Genomic DNA, 20322 nt, shown 5'->3' with positions numbered 1-20322 from the left:
AATAAAATAAAATAAAATAATAAAATAACCAGGAGTGGTTGACATAAACTTAAATCTGCAAAAGCTTAAATAAAATAAAATACTTAATCCAGCCACACAATATTGAAAATAAAATAATAAATTAAATTAAATTAAAAGGAGTGGTTGACAAGCTTAAACTTGCAAAAGCTTTCCACAAACCATTAAAGAAGACCAGAAAAAAAAAAAAAATACTTGGGTAGATACAGAAGAGTCTGCATTGACCCCCTGACCAACTTTCAGGTGTCAGTCCAGAACAGCTTTTAGTGTGTCCTAAATAGAGCTCTGTCTCTGTCAGTCTGTACACCCAAGGGACCATGAGCATCAAAGAGAGATGGAGCATTTGACAGTGTGTGGGGGGCCAGTTTGACTTCATTCTGTTCACTGATGCCAACAGAAGTGACATTGTCAGGCAATGTGACAGCTCTGTTCTCACTGAGTGTCTGAGAGTAAGGGTTTGTTTACATACGTCACATGGGCAGTATATGTCTTTGTATGATAGAGCCAAAAAAAAATGGAGTGAGTTTAAAAAAAAAAAAAAAAAACTAAGAGAAAGTAATCTTTTTAGTATCCTGATACATCCTATTCTCCTGTCATTGTCCCCATTCATACTGACCTCTGTTTGATTAGAAATCCCTCGTTAAGACCCTGATGGATTGTTCCTCGTTTGGAAGCACTTTGCATATGCACCATTTGCCCTGTTTATGATGCATAAAGGCGGGGCCTTCCTCCACTCCCTCCCCAAAGTCAGCCATCAAGCTCCGCCCTCAACCATAAAGCCAAGGTTAATCCCTATCCCCCATCTCCCGCCTACATCCATCACCATGGAAATCTTACCGTGGCAATGGACTGCTCTATTACATTTGACATGGGGAGTGGGATGCTAGGGAAGCGTCGCTCCATTGTCTCCCAAAGCACCCATAAAGGGCATTTAAGGAGCCTGTGCGAGCATATCTCTCAGTATGAGTTAAGCAGCACAGAGTACAAATGCATATGGAACTGTACAGGTGCATGTTCATGGATTGAAAGTGGCAAATGTCAGACTGACATCAAGCCAAAAGTTTTGCCACTATAATTTCTGCCCTTGTGACTTTTTTATAATGTCAGGTAAACCCTATAGTGACAATGTTTTATCACAACAACAAACACAAGTATGTTATTAATTTCTGGCACAGCTGGTACATCCTTAATTGAATTTGAATTGAACTGAAAAGAAGCATCATTATTATTAATTATTTATTTATTCACTTAATTTTCAATACAATACAAAACATTTTGGTTCAAAACATAAGATCTGTGATCTTTCAAATACTGAAAATAATATCAAGAATTTTTACATTTGCAAATGTGAAAGGAAATGTCATTATATGATATTATATGATATTATATTATATTATATTGTATTGTATTAAAAATAAATATAATATAACATATTTCAGTTCAGAACTTAAGGTCTATGACCATTCAAGTATAGAAAATAATATCAAAAATTTTTACATGACATTTGCAAACATGATACAAACAAAATCCAAAGTGAACAAATAATCACTAAATTCACGTGGACAATAATTATCATGCAGTTTAGCTCCTATTTATATCTACAAGAAAACTTGAACTGCAAGGTGAAAAAAAATTACAATGGGGAACACATGTGAAAAATGAGGCAGGAGGAATGCTGTGGAAAGAAGCTCCATTATGACAGTAAAATTTTAGTATGAAGTGTTTTTTAAATTAATATACACTAGACAGTTTTGTTCTACAGCAAAAGTAAGCATATTTGTTCAAATAATCCGCTTAAAAGAACAGAAAATAACTGCATCTATTTCTAATAAATGATTTATATTGATCAACAATAAGGCAAAGAGACGTGGTATATCATATTCTTGCTTTTATTTCTTGAGCAGGATACAGAAACTTTTTCTCTTCTTCCATGTCACCTCGTCTCTTCATCTCTTTCTCTTTTTTCATTCTCTCTCTCTCTATACCTCTGTATCGACTAGCCATCAAATCTCCCATCCTCACAGCAGGCCATTTCTCCTTGTCTCAGCAGTCTACACCTCCCCCTCCATTACAGCTCATAATCTCATCTGAAAAGGCAAATGACCCTATGAAAGAGAGAGAGTGAGATGGTTGCGAACAGGAAGCATGTATGGAAAAAGAGCACATAGCGTGGACGTACAAAATGTGAGTAAAAGGAGCAGATCCTGAATATGCCTGGCTGCGAAGAGGCGAGCAGATGAGAAAAGAGAGTGAAGAATTAGGATGGGGCAGGGAAATTGACCATGATATTATGTAGTAAATGCATTATTTTTGGAAACCACACATAACACTGTTTTATGCACTGAGGAATGAGCAAATATGTGACCTAAAATAACCCTATTTCATGACTATTTGACCTCTTATTGACTATGACTGCCACTTGGTCACTCTTATGCTAATCTGATGTAGCCTTCAAGTGGTTATCATAATAGTGGGGGAATCTAATAATGACAGTCTGGCTACAACAAACTCAACTTTTCCGGCTTATTCACTCCCATTTCAAAGTTTTAGCACAAAAAAAAGACTTTAAAATAATTATTAATAACAATAATAACCATAATAATAAATGCATCCCTATATGAATCCTGTGTCCACAGAAATGTTTATATTTTTGTGTTGTTCAGTTGTATCAGAAATGGTATAAATAAGTGTTTGATATAGTGAAGACTGGCTCTAGTGGGCTATATTTCAGTAACTATAAGATTACTACAGAAATCCTGACTTGAAGTGAATGAATTGGTTATGTGTGTATGAATTGTGCCTCGTATAGAATAAACAACTAGCCCAAGTAAAGCTAAACCAGTTAGTTTACAGTTATAATATCACTTCTCAGTGCGTGTTTTACATTAAATGTTGCTAATGGCTAAGTACTCTTAAAACATAAAATACATAGCACACTGTCATGGACTCTTATTTTGATGTTCTGTTTTGTTTCCCTTAGTTCCTGTTTCCCTGCTTTGTTTAGTTTCGGTTTCCTTGGTTTCTGATTATGTCCCTGTTTGTTTCAATGATTACTTATTATTATCAGCTGTGTCTTATTTAGTTAATTGTTATACGTAATTGTTCAGTTCAGTCCTCTGTCAGTGATTGTCTGTATGTGTTGTTTATTTCCTTGTGTTCTTCTAACAATTTCCTTTGTTCATCATTAAAGATTGTTTAGAAAATTCCTAGTTTGTGTGTGTTGCTTATGACATGTTACAGAATAACCAACCTTAAAAAGAAAAAAAGACATGGACTTACCAACACTGTGTCTCCTCCTCCATGAGCAGAGGAGTTTGGTGGAGTACCTGGGGTGGGTGTTGCTGCACAGCGGTTCCCCTATCACCAGAGAAGGAGCCCGAGCCTGCACATACCACAGACCACATGCTAGAGCCTGCCACCTCGGTCCTCCTGTGCGCTGCCCAGTCCATCCCATAGCCAGGAGCTGACCACTGCCTTATCGACCTGTTTTCCGCGGATTCAGTTTCCTCCCGAGTCCCCACCCTCAATTTGATGCCTCCCCCACCGGTCCAATCCGGCTGTCTGGATGCTCTGGTTCCATTCGGAGACCTTCGTCCTCCGATGCTCCCGCCCAACTTCCTGGTCCCATCTCATTCGCTGGTTCTGTCCAGTCCCTTGGATACACCAGCTCCGCTGGTGTCATCCAGCTACCTGGCTCTGCCCCCACTGCTAACTCAATGCAGCTCTTCAGCTTCGTCTCGGGCTTCCCGATCACCAGCTAGGCACGATGATGTGGATTCTCCAGCTACACCTTGGTCTTCCAGGCCCTCTCGGCCTATCAGCCCGTTGGCTCCACCCTGGCCCCACCTTAGTCCATTAGCACTAAGACTTCTCCAGGCTCCCATGTCCATCCGACTCAGCCTCAGTTAGTCATTGTTCTGCCTCTGCCACGGACGTCCGGGTCTCTGGCTGCACCTCGACCCTCCACCCCTTTGGCTCCACCAGGCTCTGCTTTCCTTCCTGCTTCCCTGTCATCCTCACTCCCTTCATCATCGCCCGGTCTGCCGAGCCCCCGTCTCCACCTCGGTCCTGCAAGCCAGCGGCTCCACCCCAGGCTTCCGGGCCGTGGATGTCACCCTGGTCCTTCAGCCTCTCAGCTTAGCCTGCGTCTCTATCACTTTCGGCTCTGCCTTCATCAGTCAGTCCCCAGGTTCTGCCCGGACCTTCAACCAATGCTCCACCCTGGCTCCTCCCGCCATTGGCTCCGCCGTGGTGTCTCACTCTACCGGCTCCTCCTGGTCCCTGTTCATCACCAGCTCCATGCCCTCCTCCAAAGCCCCTTCCCTCCCTCCACTGTTGGATTAGCCTTCCAGGAGGGGGGACTACTGTCACGATTATGGACTCTTATTTTGATGTTTTGCTTCCCTTAGTTCCTTTTTCCCTGCTCTGTTTAGTTTCAGGTTCCTTGGTTTCTGAATGTCCCTGTTTGTTTCTATGGTTACTTATTATTATCAGCTGTGTCTTATTTAGTTCTTTGTTATCTCCTGCATATATACTTCCTGCTCAGTTCAGTCCTCTGTCGGTTATTGTCTGTATGTAATGTGTTGTTTATTTCCTTGTGTTCTTCTAATGATTTCCTGCGTTCATCATTATAGACCGTTTAAAATATTCCTAGTTTGTGCGTGTTGCTTACGACATGTTACACACACAAATATTGGGTAAAATAGTCAAATTTTATTTAGACTGAACTCATTTTATTGATCATTTTTAGTATTGAATAAAATATCAAAGAAATGTTAAATATTTCTCTTATCTTCTCTTGTGGAAAAAGTAGCTGCCTACACTTTAGCATACTTTTAAAAAGAGTTGTTATGGAAATAGTACTTTAAAACATATATACTTAAGTGTGAACTGAATGTAACGCTTAAAGAGTATCTTTATGTGTAATTTCATAATTCTTTTTGTTTTTTTAAATATGGTTAAAGTGTATTGCAGAATGAACAGACAAACATTCATTTTAAACTAAAGTTTTATGTCATTTATATTGAAAATTGTTTGTCATGTATTTAAATGTATTTTACTTTAAATGAAATATTGAATAACACACTAAAATCAAATTAAAACCAAATACTTTGTGCTGGTCAACATATCAAGGTTAGTGTACTTCTTTAAAGCACAACAAAAAAAAAATATTAAAACAATATGATTTAAAATGTACTTTAAAGTAAAACTTTTCCTTTGATATTATTACAAAGTGTATTTAAGTGTGTGTATTTAAGAAACATAGTTGTGAAAGCATTATCTCTTTTTTGGCCTTAATTTCATTAATATTATTTTATCTGCAAGTACTTTTTTTTTAAAGATTGATGTTGCTGCAAAGGATACATGCAGTGTAATCTTAAAATTTTGCAAAAATGAGAGAGTATAATTATAATGGCTACTTTTTGGAACAGACTTTGAATCAATGATGCACATAACTGTAAGATGCCTTAAAGTGCTGCCTGCATAGGCAGCTCACTATACAGAGCAATTGAACATGTGTGTGAGCAGTTGAGAGAGAAAAAGAGAGGGGGACAGGAACATTACACAGATATTACCTACTCCTTAGCCTCCTGTCCCTTCGTCCCCTGACAGTCAGATCAACCTGATGTTTGACAGCCCACCAGAGATCACACTGCTCCAATAACAGCGTAATTAATCCTGATGCTCCAACACACACATCCCTGCATACTATGTGACAGTCCACTTGAGATTACACAGCTTGAATAACAGAGTAATTAATTTTGACCCAAAACACACACACACACACATACACAAGCAGGCATGCGTACATCCATGCAAAACACTTGCTCACTGTTTGGCAGCCCACTTGAGATCCCACGGCTTCAATATCATAGTAATTAATCCATCGACCGGAGACACAGTGGGGTGATCAACTGGAATCAAAGATTGTCTTAACCTTTGACCCCCGCGCTTCAGACGCCATCGACAGGGAGGTGGGTGTGCCTGCGGTCCGACCTTCCTCCTTCATCTCCCGCTCTCTTCATCTCTCTCCTACTCTTGCTGCCTGTGACACTCTGATCAATTCCCCATCAAATCTTAATGCAGCGGTTTAACTCAAGTGTGGCATCTTAATTAGGGCGATAACTGCGCACTGTCAGGGTCATTGACTGCGCCTGCCGCCGACCAATGACTCTCATCGACAGGCTGCTAGCCCACAGAACGAGAGCGAGAGAGAGACAGGGCCAGGAATGATGAGACAAGGAGACACAAGAGACAAAGAAGTATAAAGAGAGAGAGGGACATAGGATCCTAGAGGCAGGCTAAAGAAAAGTAGAATATTGTAGATATGTACATGCTGGCAGTATAAGAAGAAAAATTATGGTTTTGTAGGGCAAAACGTCAAGAAAGATAATATGACTTATAAAACACAATGATAAAACAAATTGTTCATTACTTAAAGGCATAGTTTGACCAAAAATGATGCATTTATTCACCTTCATGTCACTTGTGTAGAACACAAAAGAAGAAATTTTGCAGAATTAACTGGGAATCACAATGAATGGAAACAGAGCATTATTAGCAAAGTTTGGGAGGCGCATGTTCAGATAATTTACCCAATCAGCGTGAAGAAGCCTATATATAAAGAGCCGACTCACCTCTGTGCCACAACAATTTTCTGGCATCCCTCCTCCTCCCCAACTCCTCACTCTCAACTCTTCCTATCCCAACCAGGCATGGGGGAATACTGCGTTTCGGGCCAAATTCTGAGCTTGAAGCCCTCCCTCCAGACAGCATGCCAAATACGAATACTCTTTACTCTATTTGATTATATGTAAGTGTGAACTTGTAAACTTCAAAAATGATGCAAAAGCTCTACACTATAAGCACTAAGTAGTCCATATGACTTGTGCACTTTGTTTTCAGGCTTCTGAAGCCATAGCTTTGTGTGAGAAACAGACTAAAATTTACACTATCATTCAAAAGTTTCGAGTTGGTAAGATTTTTTAATGTTTTTGAAAGTCTGTGCTCACCAAGGCTGAATTTATTTGATCAAAAATACAAAATAAAACATATGAGAACAATTTTTAAAAAATGAAATATAATCACAATTTAAAATAACCGTTTTGTATTTTAATATATTTTAAAATGTAATTAATTCCTGTGTGAATTTTCAGCATCATTACTCCAGTTTTCTGTCACGTGATCCTTCAGAAATCATTCTAATATGCTGATTATTGCTCAAGAAACATTTCTTTTTATTATCATTGTTGAAAACAGTGCTGCTTAATATTTTTGATTTTTTGCCTTTGATGAATTTTTACATTATAAAGGTCTGTACTGTCACTTGATAAATTTAAAGTGTCTTTGCTAAATAAAAGTACTAATTTCTTAAAAAATAAAAATGTACTGACCCCAACCTTTTGAAGGGTGCTGTAACCCAGTCCATGACTTGGAATATAGCAGAAACAAATTACATTGACCACTTTTATGTTTTTTATTTGTTTTTTTGTTTTGTTTTGTTTTTTGTGCTTTTCTTTTAGAAAGACAAATTTTAAAAACATAAAAATATAAAAATAAATAAATAAATAAAATACAATGTATGTCCATAATTTGACATAGCTGTTCTAGAACATAGTTTGATTATGTGTGACAGTAATAATCATGAAACATCATGTCGTTTATGGTGCATATTAACTTTAACGGCCCATGAGCTCATCTTGTGGCTTGTGACATCAAATCCAATCATTTTTTTCCACTATCAAAACGAATAGACAACTGAATCGATATAATGAGTTACGTCCATTGAAATAATACATGTGATAGAAAAGCGCATAAGCAAATATTAAAAGAATAAAGAAAAAAGTCTAAAGAAACTGGGAGGTACAGGGATCAAAAAAGAGACATAGTATGTGATAAAAAGGACAAAGTGAAGCATTTGGTTTTGAGTCTATCTTGCTGTCTTCCCCAATGGATCAAGAGAGGAATTCTCTTTTTCACATCAAGCAGCAATTTGCTCACTGCTGGTTTGTGTTAGCGAACTGGCAGAGAGAGAGAGTGAAGGATGGACTGAGAGGGAGAGTTCTCTTCTTTTTATGTGACAAATAAAGAAATCAATAAATCATTGCTGGCTTTGACAGGTGGTGGCAAGGCGGGCCATTTATCATTGAGTATTTATGAAGTTGTCGCCAGCGCCCCCGCCCTCCTCCTCCCTCTGAAATATTTAAACATGTGCGTGTGTGGAGAGCACCGGTCTACTGGGCTGCAGTGAGAGGAACGACTGAGAGAGAGAGAATGAAAGAGAGAGATGGTAGATATTCAAGCGTGTTGAACAGCCTGCGGCTTTTTCCTCTAGGGCTCCCTAACGCACATTACACACTTCACACACATGGGCTGCTGCCGTCTGAATGTCCCCTTGAGTAGTGCTCAGGTCTTTAAAGGGTGTGGAACGTATTGCTTTGATCCCTCGCTCTGTATTTGACCCCAGGGAGGAGGAGAAAAACCACATAGTCAAGAGTGTCAAGCTGAATTCCTGGAGGGATGTGTGGTCATCCCTCACTGAAGCCTCTCTCTATGAGGCAGAGGGCTTCTAAAATTACTTTCTGAAAGAATTGAATCAATTACAGTTTTTAACAATCACTAGGATCAATTTCTTAATCCTTAGGTCACTTTTTCAAACCCCTTCACATAGTGAGCATCGCATCAGTCTGTGTGGGCTAAACTGTGGATCATTTATCGCCAGTGTTGGGCGAGTTACTTTTAAAAGTAATGCATATTGCGTTACACCCTAAAAAAGTTGCTAATTTCATTACTTTTTATGGAAAGTAATGCATTGTGTTACCTACATTAACACTCTTACTTCAGCAATGAAAACAAAATAATGAATCACAAATGTGTTTATCTAATGTAATTTTTGCTTATTAGTATAATTGAATTGAATTATCGTAGGTCAGCAGCAAAGACATTGGTTAAAGGCACAATATGTACATTTTCGCCACTAGAGGTCGCCTATTCAAAACAAAGGTGCAGCTTGATGATGCCGAGATTGAGCATGGAATCTTGGGAGTTGTCGTCTTCACCTCACAGCCGGTGGAAAAGAATCGGGATGGGACTTGGGCAGAAATCATGTTAATGGATGAGATTATTAATGTTATGAAGCAGAGCAAGGACTAAGTGTTGTTGGAGCTGAACGAGGACGCTGGAGCGATTGCTAATGAGAGACGAGCGTGACTCACGGCTCGAGATCAGCTGAACTTTTATTATGCCGCCGATGACTGCTTCCACTTCTTCCGGGCAAGCGTATGAGGTAACACAGTGCTGTTTATCATATTAGATACTTTTGAGTGTGTTGAAAATGTTGTTATAACATTACTCTGAGCGTTTGCTCGGTGGCTGCTATGAGACACTTGTTGCACACTGCAGTAAGCTAGATTGATATTAGAATATCATATTAATAAATGCTGGATGGCTTGTGTTGCTAAATGGCATGCAATTAATTTTAAAACATTGTATGATGGAGAAAATGCTGTATTACTGTTACTAAAAATAAAGCTGCATCTGATTATGATAAGGTTAGCTACTTCACAAAATAGTGTTTTTCTCTGAGGCATGATAACATGCAGTCGCGGAAAATCACGAAAACGAGATTGAAACAATAAGACTAAACGTGTTGAGCTATATAACAATGATTAGTTTTCTGTCTATAAATGTATCCAAACAGTTGTTCCCTTGCCTAATAAAACGTAATACATGTGACCCATGCTTGCAAAATGAGTTGGAATGCGCACAGGCTAATTACGAGCCACAAACAAAACAAGTAAAAGATGTCTATTTTGGTCGAATTTCAGGTATTCACAAAAATTAGTTCATTAAGCCCTCGTCTAGTGATCCAAATTCTTCAAATAGCAATTAGACATCTAAAAGTATCTTTATTTGTATGTTTTCTGAGAGGAGTACTTTTCCTTTGTCCATGAAAAATCCCTGTTTTTCTCTGCTGACTTCACCACTCGCGCTTCCCCTCAGCAACTTCCTCATTAGTCCAAGTTTGGTATCGTTTTAAAACGTCGCATTCCAACTTTGTGAATATTCATAGCGAATTTTTGAAGACATGAGTCTGAACCAATGAAATTCAAACTCATGTTGATGACAAATCGATCTTAGTTGTGTTGACTGACAGACCCGAAGCGCTCGCACAAAGACGCCTACACAACAGAATTATAGTACTTCAAAATATTGAAGTAAACTATTGAAAAAAAAGTTGAATATATATTTTCCTATATATATTTGGTTTTGACGAGATGTGTGCTAAATTAGGTGTTATTAACAGGGATTTTAATGGTTGCTAGGTGATTTTGTTTCGGAACCATCAGAAAACTTTAACTCGATTTTTCTCAAAATTGACTTTGCTGACTCTATCGACTTCAGACAGGTGTAGCGCAGTCATTTTTTGTCGGATTCCAACAAATCATACATCATTATGAAGGTTTTTTAATAGAGATTGTGAAAATAATGTTTTTTGAAAAATTGGTCATTGCGACTCATTTTGCCAGCAAGGGTCACATATTAAAGCGTCTTTGGTGTTTCCATGGTTTCTACAAAATAAAAATGGAAATCGAGGGTAACGCAGGCATGACGTCACTGATATGCGACGCACGGACACGGGCCGTGTTCTGGTTAAAGTTGTTTATTTCTCTGAATTTAAACATTCTTGGAAACATCTGGGATAATATAAATACATAAGCCAACAAAATATATAACACTGTTCTAGTGGTTATTTTAATCCAAAAATCTCACATATTGTGCCTTTAATAAAGTTATATTAAATACATTGTATTATTAACATTTTGCACATTATTAACATTTGCACAATATTCTGAGTTTGTGTTTTTACTGTTTTGATCCACTTTGAGGAATACTGAATCTGGTTTTGTGCACTGCATGAGATGAGTAAATGCATGCTCACGTATAGTCTAGAACAGGGTGTCCAAACTCAGTAGTGGAGGGCCACTGTCCTGCAGTGTTTAGCTGCAACTTGCCTCAACACACCTGCCTGGAAGTTTCTAGTATGCCTAATGAGACCTTGATTAGCTGGTTCAGGTGTGTTTAATTAGGGTTGGAGTCAAACTTTGCAGGACAGTGGCCCTACAGGAGCAGGATTGGACACTTCGCTCTGGTCTACAACTACATGTTTATACAGCACACACAACGCCTCTGCACTTACTTCCGATCTCTCAACATGGGGACAGAAGAGGTGTCAGTCAATAAATGGGAAAACAAAGTAACTTATTTGGAAAAGTAATTCAGATATTTTGTTGTAAATTTAAAAGTAATGTGTTACTTGTTACATGAAAAAAAGTAATCTGATAATGTAACTTGTATATAACTTGTAAAACACTGTTTATCATTGCTTTGGCACAAAATACATTCAGTGACTGTTTCTTTCAAATTACATGTATTCTTTTCTCTCTCAAACACAACCATCACCAAAACTCTGTGTACCTACAGGTCAGTTTGCATGTTTGCATACTCTTTTCAAAACTGTTAAAATTAAGTTCAAAACCTAACATAACACAAAACTGAATAAGGCTAAATTTACTACATTTCTACAGTAATACTATTTTGAAATATATTCTGAAACTAAAAAATGAAATACTATCAAAACAATTAGATATAACTGAACACCTACACAGGTGTAATAGCCTGTTAACATCAAGGATGATAACTATAATGATAAAGATATAGTTCTAAAAATCATACTAAATATAAAAGAATAGCAGAGTCCACATCACCACAACTATAACGATAACAGCACTGCAGTCAATTTCAGAACGATGTTTTTTCCAGCTCAGATTTTGAAATATTATTACAATTTAAAAAAAAAATGTGTTCTGTTTAAATATATTTCAAAATGTAATTTTCTCCTGTGAAGGCAAATCTGAATTTTCCATTAGGTTAGGTAAGCCATTATTCCAGTCTTCCATGTCACATGATTCTTCAGAAATCATTCTAATATGCTAATTTAGTACTCATTAAATATTATTAATATCAAGGCTGAAAACAGTTGTGCTGCTTAATATTTTTTGTGGAAACCATGATCCATTTTTCAGGATGATTTTTAATGATGTTCACAAGAAAAGTGTTTTATATATATATATATATATATATTTATATATTTTTTTTTTTTTTTTTTTTTTACATTATAAACTTTCTTTCAAAAAGTCTTACTGACTTCAAACTCCTGAACAGTAGGCTAATGTTTACAAATTTCACTTAAGCATTGTCTCCGCTGCAGTTAATACCATTAACGCACCGCTGCAGATATTGACCTACTAGGAAATATGAAAACAATGCACAACATAATATTCCTGTGGGAATGAAACAGGGGTTAAATGACCCACTATTAAGGATGAGACTATCTTTCAGGGTTGCTCAAATATTCTGTAAATCAATGAGTACTCAAAAGGCAAACATTGAAAAGTGAGTTTCAATTATGAATAATGAATTCTTGTCATGTCAAATGTGATGGTGCAGTATATTAAGTATGCCTAGTTAAAAGCATTGTAATGATCTGGATTTGAAACATTGGTGGATTGGTAATAGTGGATTGATGATTCAGGAAATCATTTATTAATTAGTGGTTAGATAGACGCTTAACATGGGAAAATGGGAAAATCCCCAACCATTCAGCTTATTTGTAGCTAATCCTTATTATCCTCGGTTTATTCAAATTATGACTTAAAGGTCTGTAAACAGCTTAGTGTGTCTTTTTTTTTTTTTTTAAGTTAATTTGCAGTTATGACCATAAATAGAAGATGTCTGTGACATAAAGTTTAAATGTCTGTGATCTTCTTCAGAATCAATATACTGCTTGTTCCACTTGATGTGTCACCATAACATTATCTTGTAACATTAATAAACACATTCCAAATAGACATTACATTCAACATTAAGATTTGTTCATATACCGTACCCTATGTGTCAAACTTTCGGCATGCAGCTGCAATGTTCCAGTAGTATGTCATATAAGGACTGGAGGGCATTTATAAACCTCAGATGTTGTTTAAAATTGAAATAAAAAATAACAAAAGGGCAACAGAATAAACAGAACATAAAAACAGTGCAGCAAAAAGATACAAATCTCCCCACTTTCTATAAAACCTATGAGCATATGGGAAATGTTAGCCCAGAGCCTCCAAAAAAGACCTTTAAAAGAGCAGAAGCAAAGCGATCATGGGTGGTGCTGCAGGGCCTCTGAAACGAGCAAGGTGGAGGTGTGGTGAGCAGGGCGAGTGGTGATAAAAGATTTCATAGGAACAAAAAAGAACAGAAGATGGCGTGAAAAGCAAAGATATAAGAGATGCGGGAAAACAAACTAGGTAAGAGGATGAAATAGGAAGAGTGAGAGCTGGGGGCAATGTGAGATTTAAACCCATTCTGTCTGAGGCTCCATCGGATAATGAGCTGACTAAGCAGAGAGAGAGAAAGAGAGAGCACTCGCTGTTGCAGATAGAAGAGTAAATGTATATTTGCCAGCATTAACATTTAGTTCGTTTATTTATTTATTTTTGTTTATCTCTTATTATCTCCATGTTTTTCTTCATTTGTCGCAGAAATCTACTGCATCCCTAATTTCGTTCTCCTTTGTTTGGTGTTTTTCTGATTCCTCAAGTTGCTCATATCAATTTCCCAGACCCGTGTTCCCTTCTTACAGCACTGTTGGCCCCATGACCCCTTTTATATCCGGGCCCTTATCTCGCCACTTCCATCCTGCCCCAGCTGCCAGCCCCTTGACTCTTTAAGTCCCATGCACTCTCACTTTCTCTGTACGTACATAAATCATTTAGAAAATTGTAAAATATCATAGAAATTCTATAGGAAGATATCAATCAATTCTACTGCATTGAGACCAGTGTTAGAAATTAACCAAGCTATTTTTTTGTTTTTTATCAGTTATCTAAGTTTTAATATTATTTTAGCTTTTATATTAGGCTATAGTATGTTTGAAGTATATTGTATATACAACAGTCAGGAATTGACATTAATTTTCATGACAGAATTTTTGTTTTGTTTTCGTGTTAATGAAGGACCAACAGAAGATAAATAATATTTGTTATATAGCATATATTGTTGTATATAGGCTTCTGCCAGTTCGCCGTCAAGTAGGCTACTTTAAATCCAAGTCCTTTTTTCTGCCAAACTAAGAAGCTAAAGCCTCGCTGTTTAAGATTAGGAGGCTCGCGCCAGGACCTGTCCCATTTCATCTCAGGTTAGACCATATGCATTATCACGAACCACAGTGACGGCTGTCAGCGCGTGCCCGTATACCTCGTGCGTCCTGTCTCGAGGCCAGAGCGTGTGGGACAGGAGGAGAAGAGAAAGTCAACTCTTGGGACATATGCGAGAAGATATTTGAATGAACAGCTTGGAGTATTTCAAATTCATGTCTAGCACATTTATTAGATTGTTTGCTTATTGTTCATTAAGTTTGATCGCATGGCACAGTCGCCTATAAAAAATCACCATGTTGACGATCATTTCTAACCGTTGCTACTGTGTGCTGTAAAACAAAATAAACAGAAAATAATATAAGAAAATCATTCTTTTCTTCACTCTTCTTTTTTATTTTATTTTCTTGATGACAGTGGTTTTAACAACGTTCAACTTTAACATTACTTTTACAACTTTATAACATTAGGCTTACACCTCTTTTCATTTTTTAACCATGATGCATTCCCTTATTTATTGATTGATTGATTTTTTTTGTAAGCTTGTAAAATAATAAGGAGAATTAAGAATAAATATTTCAAATATCAGTTTTAAAAAACGAAAGATGTTACGAAAATGACTTTTTGTCTCTCTATGCATTTGACTAGCCTAATTCTTTGCTATGACTGATTTCTGGTACCCTGTTTAACTGTTGGTTTTGTTTGGGAACAGCTCCCTCATATGGCCAAGAGCTGGATTACAGAGACAGGCGGGTTTATTAGTTTGTTTGTTTGTTTGTTTGTTTTTAACAAACGTTAAGTCCAATTTTTCAATCCTTAAGTCACTTTTTTCAAGTGAGCACAACAGCAGTCTTTGTAGGCTAAACTGTGTATTATGTATCATTGCTTTCAATGTTTTGGTGCAAAATGCATTCAATGACTACTTTCAAATTATCTAAATTATTTTCTCAAACACATCCACCACCAAAATACTTAAATGTAAGTCTGCACATATTTACACACTTATTTAAAATTAAATTCACAATACAAAATTGAATTATACAGCCATTAACATTTCTAGAGTTATTCCATATACAAATGTATTAAATCTAAAAAAGAAATACTATAAAAAATAATTAGATGTAGCAGGTGTTAGTCTTTCAGTTTCATTACCATCTATAAAAAGGGGACAACTTAGGAATAATTTTGTACTGGAATGTAAACATGGACCATATACTGTATACTGCAGTGAATTCTAAACAGCAGAGAGCTGTTTTTCTTGTTTTGTACAGAAATTTAACAAATGAAACCATTGTATTATGCTGTTGTTATTGCTTTTTAGATCATTGTTTTATGAGTGTCAAAGTGTGCTTGTTGGGTGACAAACTTTGCAAGTGTTTTGGAAGAATGAGTCCATTTGAGACATTAAATGTTTTGGTAGCTTTAATGCATGTGAATGTTGAATGTGAAATTAACTGCTGTGCCAAACTGAAAGTTGTTAAAGCGATAGTTCACCCAAAAATGAAAATTCTGTCATCATTTACTCACCCTCAAGTTGTTCCAAACCTGTATAAATTTCTTTGTTTGCTGTACACAAAGGAAGATATTTGGAAGATATCTTCCCCAGACCAAAGAAATTTATACAGGTTTGGAACAATTAAGTAAATGATGACAGAATTTTCATTTTTGGGTGAACTATCCCTTTAAGGAGAACTGTGTGAGAGAGAGAAAAAAAAGACAAGTATTGAAAAAAAAAAAAAAAAAAGTAATAAGTGCTGCTAAAGCCTAATGAAAATGTGTCCATTCAAATCACATTTCCTTAAATTTTAATAGCAGGAATCTAAAGGTATACTATATGTACCTTTTGGCCCTGTAGCGGTTAAAAAGCAAAACTTCATGCATTTTGCAGAAGAGCACTGTTTTTCATTGGCATTAAGCTGCCAATGAAGCCTACATTATAGCATAAACTGAAATTTTGATCAAAATATCTGCCATTAGATTTTTTTTCCAGAGAATTTCACACCTACCCATCTGATTATCCTGTTGCTAAAACCTTTCTTTCCTTCTAGTCATCCTAACCTCTCCGAGCCCTGACACACACACACACACCATATCTGTCTCTTCTGTTCGTCCTCATCCATGGTATGACAGATAGCCAGATGACCTAGTGTCTAAATATTCCCATCATGAATAAATAAGAGAGACACACACACAATCTAAATGCATCCTCACTATCGGGGGAGGGAGACACTTGGTGTCTTTATTCTTTGACAGTCACATTCATGCACATTTTATGGGACTGCTATGTAAAAACCTGGGATATCCGCTTTGTACTGATATAGTGAGCATAGCTTTCTGTCTTTTTCCCACCCCAGGGTTTTGCCAACACTAACCACAAAGGTCCGGGTACAGCTCTATACTGTTGAATATTGTTGATTATTTCTATGTGCTTTTTTTTCTTCATGCACATATATGGAGATGTTATCTAACTGCCATCCTGTATAACTTGATTTTCTTATTTTAATTCTACATTTTTGGAAACATTCAATTGTGCATATGCCCATGATATCATACCATGCTTTATATATGTCTGTCTATTCATGCGTGTGTTTACATTCATGCTCAGGAGACATTTTGTGTGTGTGTGTGGACTGATTTTTTTGTTTGTTTGTATGTTTATTTGTTATTTATTTATTCTTGAGACTGGACAGCATGACCTCTAAATTATGAAGCAGGCCCCATTCTTTCTCTCAGTGAAAAATAACATCTGTCCTGCAAATGGAGAGCTTAGTGTGTCTGTATAATTTATGGTAAAAGCCTCCAGAGTATGACATAAAATATATATTGAGAAGTCCTCCATAACAAATAAAAATAAAGCAAGAGATTGGGGCATGAAAGAAATGAAAAGAGCTAGAGCGTGTAGTGAACAGCAGGCTGGCAACACCTTTTCACACCACATGTGGAAAAGTTTCACAAATGCCTTTTGCCTTCATTTAAGATAAATACCTGTATACACTTAATGAGTGTTTTTTTTTTGTTGTTTTTTTTTGTGACTTAACAATGTATACATACTTACCTATTAAGGTATAGTTCAAAATTACACAATCATATTTGGACTATGTGTTCAGCACAATGCCTAGGTTAATCTGTAATTGGTTTGAAATATAAACTATGCAAATAACTCTCACACCAAAGAGGGGCCTTTCTGCAAATCCCTCCTGCTCAAGAAGCATTAAAAGGTTCTCTCTGAAGGCCGCGACACACCAAGCCGACGTCAAAGAACTAGTGGCGACAGAACCCGACTGTGTTGTCGCCTCGAGTTGGTTGGTTTTGGTCCAAAAAGCTGCTCCTGAACACACCGAAAGGACTACAGGTGACTGCCAACAAGCATGTGCATTATGCGCCTGCTTGTAAGAAAACAACTGTCTATATCAGCAGGTATCAATATTCGTAATTCAAAAAGGAAAACCAAAACTAGGACTGCAGATATATAAACAGTAAACAAACCAACGCTTGCTTGACATTTTGAATATCAACCATGCTGATCACTTTCTTCATTCCAGGCAGCTCATGTTGTTATGAAAATATCTGCGTATTGGAATGCTCAGATAAGATGACGTAAAATTAGAACAGCCTTCTGTCTGTGCTGTCTTGACTTCTTTGCTCGCTTTCATCACTTTTGATTATTCTCTAAACCGAACAGTTAATCAGAGCGATCTCTCTCACCAACGGCCCCGATGCCGATTCAACATGCTGACGTGAGCCTGACTAGAGCCGACTAGAGTGTGTTAAACACACAGCAAAAACTAGCCAGGCAGATGCTCACCGACGGCCGGCGTTCTGCAAGAAGGGAATTTCGGGGAGTTCAGAAACGGCAACAACGTCCAAGCTTATGCCCTCCATTTTCAGGACTTTCTCCACTAACTTCAGAACCTTCTCTTCAGAGATCCTCCGTCTGCATGTTCCAGATTATCCAGCACAGACTTCAGAACATTTACCTTCAATAATCTTCCCTCTTCAGTGTTCTGAATACAAGGGCCTCCTCAGCATCTGCAGCACTTCCTGTTCTAGGCTGTTTAAAAGGAATCCAATTTCTTTCTTCCCACTGCAAAATGGCCCAGCAAGCACAACCAGTGGAAGACGTCGCAGTCACGGGCTCATCACATGTCCAAGCAGAACATAAATATCACTTTACTTTAAATTTATGCTCCCTCAGGCCCAGAACTAACTTACATTCGGAAATTAAAGTGTTTAGATTTCCAAAAAACTAGCAGCAGCGGTGCGAGAAGGCTAGCCAACTAGCAACTCTAGAGCTGAGTCCCAATTTAGAGGTTGCATCCTTCGAAGGACTCTTACTTCAGAGGCTGCATCCTTCGGACTGAGCGTTGTTAAATGGGACATTCTAGCCTATGGAAGACTGTTCTTGTCAGCTGATGAGTGGCAGTAACATTTGGCAGTAACTTAGGATGCATTTGAAGGAGTCTTCGAAAGATGCAGCCTCTGAATTGGGATGCAGCTTATGATATGCAGCACACATTTTGATTCTGGTAAGTGAATTATATTTTTTCCTTTAAATACCACCTGTAGACAATTAATCAGGGTCCCTGATCACCTGCGGGAACATGCCATAGGAGGAGATGTAAACTGCAATGTCCATAATGTGAGACACTTGCTATAGGGAGACAGGATGGGCAGCTGATTGTCCTTGTTTATATCTGATTGTCCTTGCAGCCCCAAACCATATGTAACCATGTGTCCCCCCTCAGGGATGAGATGCACTGTAGTACTTGCACCTGGTGGCCACACTAATACTGACTGCTACTTTTGATAATGACGCCACCTTTGTTCAGGGACTCTTTATGCCATTTCTGTTTGTCAAATGTCTGTGAAACAAATATGTACACATTAAGACATATTCTGGAAATAAAAGCAGTTGAAAGTGAGAGGACTTTTTTTAAAATCAATCTTATGCACTTCATAGCAATCCTTATCCATTCATAGTATTCATTTAGTGGTTTTTGGGTACTCTTGGCTATCTATTTGTTAATAAAATCCCTTTTATTACAGTTGTGTCTTTCTTGTGTTGATAATACAGTAAGAGGCTCTAAGTTAATGATATCTCACAAATCTTTCAGATTGGTCAGATGACATATTCAATCCAATTTATATAATTCTTATTTTTTCAACAGTCCTTGATTGCACTTTACTGTCAAGGTGAAACTCCTTGGCTGGTGCCCCGCAATTTAGGAAGGAAAAATCTGGCACTCTCACACTCACCTTAAGTAATGAGTAACCAAAACGCACAATAATTTGGTGCCACATGTGAGACCCACTAAATTCTAGTGCCTGTTGTGAGAAACTGCTAAATGAATGGTGCCCATCTCCAAATGAAGAGTTCAGATGCAAAAGCCTCTGAAGTGCCATCTGAAAATTTCTTCTAAAATGAACATTTTTATCAAGCTTGTATGTTTAGGTTCAGTAATTTCACTTTAATGGCATTTAATAGGTCCTTTTTATTGCCATTAAAGTTAAATAACTTAACATAAACATACAAGCTTGATAAAACTGTTCATTTTAGAAGAAAATTTCAGATGGCACTTAGAGGTTTTTGCATCTGAACTCATCAAATATTACAAGCAGCCTGATATAGTGAACTCCATGTTCCTCAGGACAGATGTGCTAATGAGAGTTTATCCAATATAGGTGAAAGTTGTGACTTTTCTTGTATACAGCATTTACGTAAAGTTTTTAATTAAAAAAAAAAAAAAAAAATTAAAAGTATTATTCACATGGTTAGGCATGGAGTTTTTCCATATATATAAGAAGGTATTTGTCATTTGTTTCCAAAGTCGTCAAACCGATACATATAATACACGATTTCGATAACATTTATGTATTGTATTTTAAAATAAAGAGGAAGTACCTAGCTTCAGTCTATTCCATCTATGGTATCTTTTATAAGTATTTATTAATATTATTCCATTACCACATCCTTTTTCATTATTCTTCACTGTTATATCCCAAAAGCAGGAACAAGTACAATGTCTTAAGTTCCGCTTATGTGAAAAGGCTTTGAAAAATGATATATCATCACTCTAACTGTTCACAACTTATAGTAATT

This window comes from Ctenopharyngodon idella, chromosome 6, assembly GCF_019924925.1.
Source record: "Ctenopharyngodon idella isolate HZGC_01 chromosome 6, HZGC01, whole genome shotgun sequence".
Classification (NCBI taxonomy): Eukaryota; Metazoa; Chordata; class Actinopteri; order Cypriniformes; family Xenocyprididae; genus Ctenopharyngodon; species Ctenopharyngodon idella.
Note: the sequence above shows the minus strand (reverse complement) of the source record.